This window comes from Rhincodon typus, chromosome 18, assembly GCF_021869965.1.
Source record: "Rhincodon typus isolate 14 chromosome 18, sRhiTyp1.1, whole genome shotgun sequence".
In the NCBI taxonomy this organism is placed as follows: Eukaryota; Metazoa; Chordata; class Chondrichthyes; order Orectolobiformes; family Rhincodontidae; genus Rhincodon; species Rhincodon typus.
In genome coordinates, this window is record NC_063349.1 from 49,381,801 (window position 1) to 49,389,871 (window position 8,071).

At 42.7% G+C, this 8,071-nt stretch overlaps 1 long non-coding RNA gene across 1 annotated transcript; it reads right to left on the reverse strand.

Annotated features, from left to right (window-relative positions):
- Positions 1-4,558: 4,558 nt before the first annotated feature.
- On the reverse strand, positions 4,559-6,661 carry LOC125485398. The gene is made up of 2 exons (XR_007264134.1): positions 6,520-6,661; positions 4,559-5,563 (listed from the first exon to the last, which is right to left on the reverse strand). It is a non-coding gene; the product is annotated as an uncharacterized LOC125485398 (long non-coding RNA).
- Positions 6,662-8,071: the final 1,410 nt, after the last annotated feature.

Here is an 8,071-nt window from a genome sequence, read left to right on the forward strand (position 1 = left end):
ATAGATTTCTCCTCTTCAGTCCTAAATTATCACCTCTTATCCTGGGCCTGTGCCCACGATCTGCTTTCCTATTCTACTAAAGTAGAAAATTTCATGCTCCTCCGTATACTCCATTTGCTTTATCACCAGCTCACCGAGCTGGTTTTAGAGATTGGTACTGGGTCCTCTTTTGTTTGTCATTTATACAAAGGATTTGGATGAGAACATAGCAAGCATGGTTAGTAAGTTTGCAGATGACACCAAAATTATAGTGGACAGTCATCCAAGATTACAAGATCTTGATCAATTGGGTCATAAGGCTGAATGGCAGATGCATTTAATTGGCATAAATGCAAGTTATGATATTTTGGTAAAACATGCAAGGGCAGGCCTTATACAATTAATTGTAGAGCCCTGGGTAGTTTTGTAGAACAGACACCTAGGGGGTTCAGGTACATAATTTGCATCACAGGTAGACAGGGTGGTTAAGAAAGCATTTAGCATGCTTGCCTTCATTAATCAGACCTTTCAATATAGGAGTTGGGACATCATGTGGAGGTTGTACAGGACATTGGTGAGGCTTCTTTGAGTACTGCGCACAGTTCTCGTTGTCCTGCTATAGGAAGGATATTATTAAATTGGAGAGGGTTCAGAAAAGATTCACCTGGTGGCACAGTGATTAGCACTGCTGCCTCTCAGCGCCAGGGACCCGAGTTCGATTCCAGCCTCGGGCGACTGTGTGTGGAGTTTGCACATTCTCCCCGTGTACGCATGGGTTTCCGCTGGGTGCTCCGGTTTCCTCCCACAGTCCAAAGATGTGCACATTAGGTGGATTGGACATGCTAAATTGCCCGTAGTGTTCAGGGATGTGTAGATTAGGTGGGATGCTCTGAGGTTCAGTGTGGACTTGTTGGGCCAAAGGGCCTGTTTCCACACTGTAGGGATTCTATGTTGCCAGCAATGTAGAATTTCATCAATAAGGACAGACTGAGATTTTTTTTCCACTGAAGCATAGCAGGTTGAGGGGCAACCTTACAGAGGCTTACAAAATCATGAGGGGCATGGATAGGGTGAATACGCAGGGTCTTTTCCCTGGGGTGGGGAGTTCAAATCCATGGGGCATATTTAAGGTGAGGGGGGAGAAAGCCTTTGGAAAAAAAAAGGACAAATGGGGCAATTATTTTTCAAATAAATTGTTTGTTTGTGGCATGAACCACGAGAAAGTGGTGGATGCAGCTGCAATTACAATATTTAAAACGGCATGTGGATAAGCAAATAGAAAAAGTTGAGGAATATGGACTAAACTAGTCCCATTTGCCAATGTTTGGTTTGGGGAACATAGTCAGCGCGGACTAGTTGGACCAAAGAATCTGCTTCTATGCTCTATGATTCTGGTCATGGCTCATCAGTGCCCTAACTCCAGATGCCTGCCTTTGGCCGTATTGCTTCATACTTTTGCTTACTCTTCTAGGCAAATCCTGAATAAAAATCTTAAGTTGTCAAAAACAATTCCCCTTCTATAAAATTGTTAGCTTGGGATAAACATAACGAATGGGAAATTAAGAAATATTTATCAACTTTGAACATTGATAAACCAGGGAAAATATATTCCAGACTGTTAATGAGAAGCAAAAAAATATATATATAAAAGGGAGATTAACTATCATTTCCCAGTTCTCTGGCTACAGGTAGTTTCAGAGGACTGATATTATACAGTTGTTTAAAAGAAGGAAAGGCCAAATAGTTACAAACCGGTCAGCCCCATCTTGGTGATAATTTTGGTATTCCTGAAAATACTCAAAGTTCATTACAAATCCAGTTAGAAATGCACAGTTTAAATGAAGGACAGTCAGCTTTGATTTATTAGAAGGTCATAACTAGCTAATTTAATTGAATCATTTGAGAAACTAACACTTGAAGACAATTGTACATTTGATGACAGTGACAGATTTTAATAACTTTTAGAATGGTTCTGCATGGCAGTTAGGTTAGACAGGTTTAAGCCCATGGGATCCATCAGCAAGTTGGATTAAAATCCAAAATTAGACAATTACTACACTGAGACTGTAGGTTAAATTTGTTAACCAGAAAGAGAACAGAATACAGGAGGGAGCTCATGAGCATTTAGAGGAGGCTGGTAGACTTACATAACTTGGAGCTCTAGAGGTCTTGAGAGTGGGAACAGTAGTTAGGCAGAAGGATGGATAATGGCAAGCCAGGGAGAAAAACTGATAACAGGCACAATTATTAGGTGACAATGAGTTGGCTATGATGAAAGCAGCCCATGTCATGACAGGCAAGACTAGGGGTGGGTACAGGGCAAGGGAGGAACAGGAGTAGATCATTCAGCCCCTCAAGCCTGCTCCTCCACACCTCAGGATCATGGCTGATCTGATGCTCCTCACTACACTTTGCTGCCTCTTCCCCGTAAGCCCTTGATTCTCTTTCTGATCAAGAATCTCTCAGCCTTAAATATACAGAACTCTTCCCCCAAAGCTTTCGAGAGAGTCTAGGACCAGTGGACATAGTCTCAGAATAAAGGAGTGCCAATTTAAGATACAAGGAATTCCTTCTCTGGAAGGAATTCAGTCTTTGAGAGGGAGCATCATCTCAGCATTTACTCTTTCAAGCCGCTTAAGAATCCCAAGTGTCTAAATGAGACCACTTCAGTGAAGAGAGGTCCAACATGTTAAGTCTTTTTTGACAAGACAACCCCTCCATTCTGGGGATCATCCTAGTGAACCTTCTCTGAACGGCCTCCAATGAAACAATATTTTTCTTTAAATAAAAGGGACCAAGACTGCTCACAGTACTGTCTGTAGTCTCAGCAATACTTCTCTACTCATACTCCAACCCTCTTGAAATAAGGGCCAACGTGCCATTTGCCTTCCTGATTTCCTGCTGCACGCGCTAGTTTCTTTCATAAGTACCTCAAAATTCCTTTGTGTGCAGTTTTTCTCCACTTACAGTAATAGCCCATCCTTTTGTTTTCCCTTTCAAAAATGAACATATTTTCCTCATATTATACTCCATTAGACAAGATTTTGCCCATTTAAAAAAAAATCACTACACTTTATAACCCTACCCCTCTCAACCTGCCTTTCCAACTATTGTGTTGTCTGCAAATCTGCCTACATTACATTCACCTCCTTCCTTTGACTCATTAGTATATTAATACAAACTTCCAGTAAGACTGTGGAGTAGCAGCACTTCTGAGCCTGGTGCTCATCCACTTCCCACCCCACCCCTTCTTACTGTACTTACCTCATTGCCAGTTGCAGCAACAGCATTGAGTGAGCCTAGCGCAGACTTGAGTAGGCCCAGTAGTGCGGACTTGTGGCAGCAGCAAGTTTGGGCTCCCAGTGGCTTCTGTATCGATAATTCGGTCCTAGCACCAACTCATGGCTGCTGCAGCAGAGGAGAGTTTGGGTCACTGACAGCATCTGCATCCATGTCTAGTGCTGATTAACGGAGGTGAGTTTGGGCCTAAAACAAGACCCACCAACATCAATTGCACTGGTGAGGTGGGCCTGAAGCAGACTTGTGGCAGTGGCAGAGTTGAGTTCAGGCCACCAGCAGCATCTGCATTGGCAAGATCCATCAAGGAGTCAGCAGCAAGGGTGTCAGTGGGAAGTAAGATGGCACCAAGAAGTGGCAACTTTCATTCCAGCGGCAGCAGCATGGTGAAGGGGACTCATGCCTGGCCATGAATGTAAAGTTGAACATTTACTCTTCATTTCCTCATTTTTCCTGCTTTTACATTCGATGTCTTGGTTTATTTTTGTTTTAAGGTGGTGCTGGAAAGTGCCAATACTACACAACACTTCACTGTACTTTGTAACAAAATACACATGACAATAAATAAATCAAATATTGTATATAGCTATGGCCCCATCACTGATTCTTGTGGAACCACAGCTTGCCACTTAAAAATAACCTATTACTCCCATTCGCTGTTTCCTGCGTATGAAAGTTCTTCATCCATGCCAATACACTACCTCCAACACCATGGACTCTTATCTTATGACTCAACCTTTTGAGAGGTACCTTGTCAAATGCCTTCTGGAAGTCCAATTACAACACATCTATTAGTTCTCTCCATCGACTTTTTTTTTGAGCAAGTCCCAATCACTCTAATTAAACAATTTCCCTTTTGTAAGCTATGCTGCTTGATTAGATTATGATTTTCCAAGTGTTCCGCTATCACTTCCTTAATAGTCAATTCCAATACTTTTCCAAAAATAGATTTTAGGCTAATCAGCCACTTTTTGCCTCAGATGCAAGTGGCACAGCATCAACATCATTTTCAGGTTAGGTAAGTGAGCTTGCTCTAACTCAATCTTGAGATGGGTCCTCACTATAATAAAAATATATTCAGATTGGAGAAAGACAACTGGGTGTTTTGTCACGACCAACTGGAATGGCTTAAGAATTGTCAGTATACTTGTGCGGTTCAAATCTGTATACACCTGCCAAAGCAGGACTGTATCATAAGTGAATAAATACCTGGAGCCTCATGTTAATGGTAGGCTGTTTCAGTGCAACTATTTTCAGCAATCATTCTCCATAAAAACACTGCAGTATTTAAACCACTTTAATTAGAAAGAGAAAATGGTAATGGTTGATAGATACAAGATTTTTTTTGTGAAACAAAAAACAGCAAAATGAGTGTCGTACAGTCATAAAGCACAGAAACAGACCCTTTGGTCCAACTCATCTGCACCAGCCAGACAATCTGATTTTGATACACAGAACACTATTCAGACTAATGAATAAAGACAGTATGTGATGAATGACATCAAATGTCAAACCTTCCTTGCTCTCAATTGCAGTTGATTTTGTCACTATATTGGGACTAAGTAGAAACAAATCACTGATTTAAATATTTAATTGAGTAGTGGGCAGAGGAAACAGCCTATGAAAATTTCTGACGATTGAACTTGATCCTTTCTTCCAAAAAGCCATTGTATCAAGTTTTTTGCAGTGTTCTTCATTTATTGCAAAGGTAAAAGGCACTGCTTAAATTTAGCAGGTTAGAAAAAGTAAACTCAAAAGAAACTTTCATGCACTAGTTTAAACACAGGTCAGTGGATTTCTGCACGTTATGGTGCAAGACTTCTGCTCAAACTGAACCGCAAAACACTAATTTCACATTTGCTAAAGCATGCATAAGCTTTATATTTTTATGCTAAAAGCAACTAGATCAGGTTCAGTTCAACCAAAAAATACTTGCAATATCGTTGCAATCCCGATTTTCATTCGAAACACTTCCTTTTTTTTTTAAAAATAAACTCACATTGGAGCTTGTTTCCGCCGAGTTATCACCAGCACTAGCAAGGCAGTAGCTTGCGCAGTTATCTCCATACTGGGCAGTGTCACAGACCCTTCCAACAACACAAACTACTACCTCAGCCAGTGAACTGATCAAAGGGGAAAAAAAAAATCCAGAGGCGGCGTAGAGAAATCTTGAACGCGATAAATATACGTTAAAAGAGAGACCAAGGCAGCTCCATCTCTTAGCGGACAATGGACTTCCCCTTCCAACAGCAAACCCCCGCCCAGTTTCCAATGATCCGTCTGCGACCTGGGGAACAAGGTGCATTCGATTCAATGACGATACGATTTGATTCGTTCTCGTAAATACGAAAAAAAAACGTTTGAAAGGGAATGGCAGACGGATGCAATTACCGCAGCGAACACAGGCCCGGCTTCTCACTCCTCGAAAGAAAAGCCCCTACGTAATAAATCAACTATTGTCAACTTTCATTCATCGCCAACCATGAGGATTTTGGGGTGGGTGGCGGGCGGAAAAGGGGCGAGAAATTATTTTTTTAAAAAAAATAAAGTATTTTTGGCGGCTCACCCTCCGGGCATCGCTAAATCCGAAAGGAAGAAACGAATCGATTAATTCAGAGCCGTGCGCACCTCAGGTGAAAGGGAAAACGAAACTCCGGAGAACAAGCGCTGGGAAAATTCGACAGAAATTATGGACGATGGGGATTTCGAAACGGGTCGGTGGGGGATGTTGTTATCTTGGATGGAGAGACTCCCATCCCCTTTTCCCTCCCCAGCCAGCCAGCCACTACGTCCAACGGTCGCCCTCACTCACGGGTGCCGCTCGAGCGCCGGGGGAAAGCAGGCGCGAGCTCAGCCCCTGCGAAACACGTGCCCCGTGCCGGGCCGCGAGCTCAGTACACTCACCCAACACACCGCCCCGAGAAGCGGCGGCGGCTGCTGGCGCGAGGGGGGGGGGGGGGGGGTCGGAAAGAGAGAGGGGATGGCCGCCGTGTGGAAAACAGCGGCCATCGCGGCAAGGAACAAGGCGGGACGGAGACGTGAGGTAAAAAAGATTAGAGCCGTACACCAATTCTTAAAAAAAAATCGCGACCCGCTCCACTGATACAATTATCCGGGTTGAGAGAAAAATAAGAAAACGAGCATTCCCTTCCACTATTTAAAACAAATCGATTAACTCACCCTCAACCGTAAAAAATAAAACCGTGGGGTTAAAACAAAATGAAAGGAATATTTTCTTGTTACCCTTTAAGTCCCTGTGATTCGCTTTCCGCCAATGGTTTGTTTGAAATTAATTTGGGTATCGAGCGAGGAAGAAAGACGTCTTCCTCAATACCCTCCCAACTCCTCTCCACGTCTGGCTGAACCGGCCTAGGCCTCTTCTCTCTCCCCCCACCTCCACCCTTCTCTCTTTTTCCGCCCGCCCCTCGGACGTGAGCCAATCGGGCACCGCCATAGTGCGGCCCCGCCCCCTCTCTATCTGTATGCTCCTTCCCCGCCCCGCCACAACTGAAACCGCGCGGCACAGCACGTGACCCGCCTCAGAATGCGCGCCATTCTAGCAGCGATAAATTATGTCCCGGACCTAAGGGAGTAGCAGTAAATGCAAAAGCATTCACCGTATTAAAATTGAGTGCTAATATTTCGAAAGAATTAAGAGTTGTGAAGCCATACAACACTTTCATCCTGAGAGCGTTATAGATTAACGGTATAAAATGTAGAACATATGCAATGACATTTCGTTTAAATTCCGTATTTTTCCTCTCGGATTGACTATTGTAAAAACGCATTCCTCCTTTGTGTTATCCTTCAATCAATCAGTTGGTTGTTACTGAGCTACGACCTGCCTTTTTATTTACACCATTAAGTAGTGTTGTACCACACGTGCAATTTTGATACAGGTCAGCAGACCCCAAACAGAAACTCACCATCCCGCGCGGATTGCTGCCAATTGTAATCCCATTCCAGCTGTGATCATTCAACCGAGCATTGAAGGAAATCATTTTGGAGCTTTATTGGCGTTTATGACCCTTTTGTAAAACTACTTCTTACAAGCGGAGGTTAGAGGAGATCGTAAGCATTATATAACAGTTTGGTCTTCTAAATAATCCAAAAAGAGGCAGATGTTTCACAATAGATGTGTACAGTATACTAAATGCTTCAGTCTTCCACATTGCAGTATTGAGAATCTGCTTTGTTTTTTTAATTTTCTCATAGTAATCCGTGCATCTTAAGTTATCAGAAATCCCACAGATTTGCGCTTCTAAATCCACGTTACCAAAAAGAATATTTGGCACTTCTCAAGATCACTGGACGTCTCAAATTGCTTTCCAGAAAATTAAGTACTTTTTAAAATGTAGTTACTGCTGTAATATTGGAAAAGTGGCAACTGAGTTTGTCTCACAAACAGCAGTATTGTCCAAATAATTTGTACGCATTCCTATATTACTTTTTTTATTCGTTTGTTGGATGTGGGTGTTGCTGGCCATGTCAGAATTTGTTGACCGTCTTAATTGCCCTGGAGAAAGTGGTGGTATATTGCTATTGAACTGCTGCATTCCGCAGATATCGGGACACCCGTTGTGTTATTAAGGAGGAAGTTCCAGGAAATTGAACCAATGATAATGAAGCAACTGCTATAATTTCAAGACCATATCTGTGTGCCTTGGAGGGTAACCTGCAGGTGTTGGTGTACGTATGCATCTGCTGATATTGGAGGAACTTTAGTGAGGTACTCAGAGAAAGGGTCAACCAGACCCAAAATGTTAATTCTGATTTCTCTTACCAGATGCTGCCA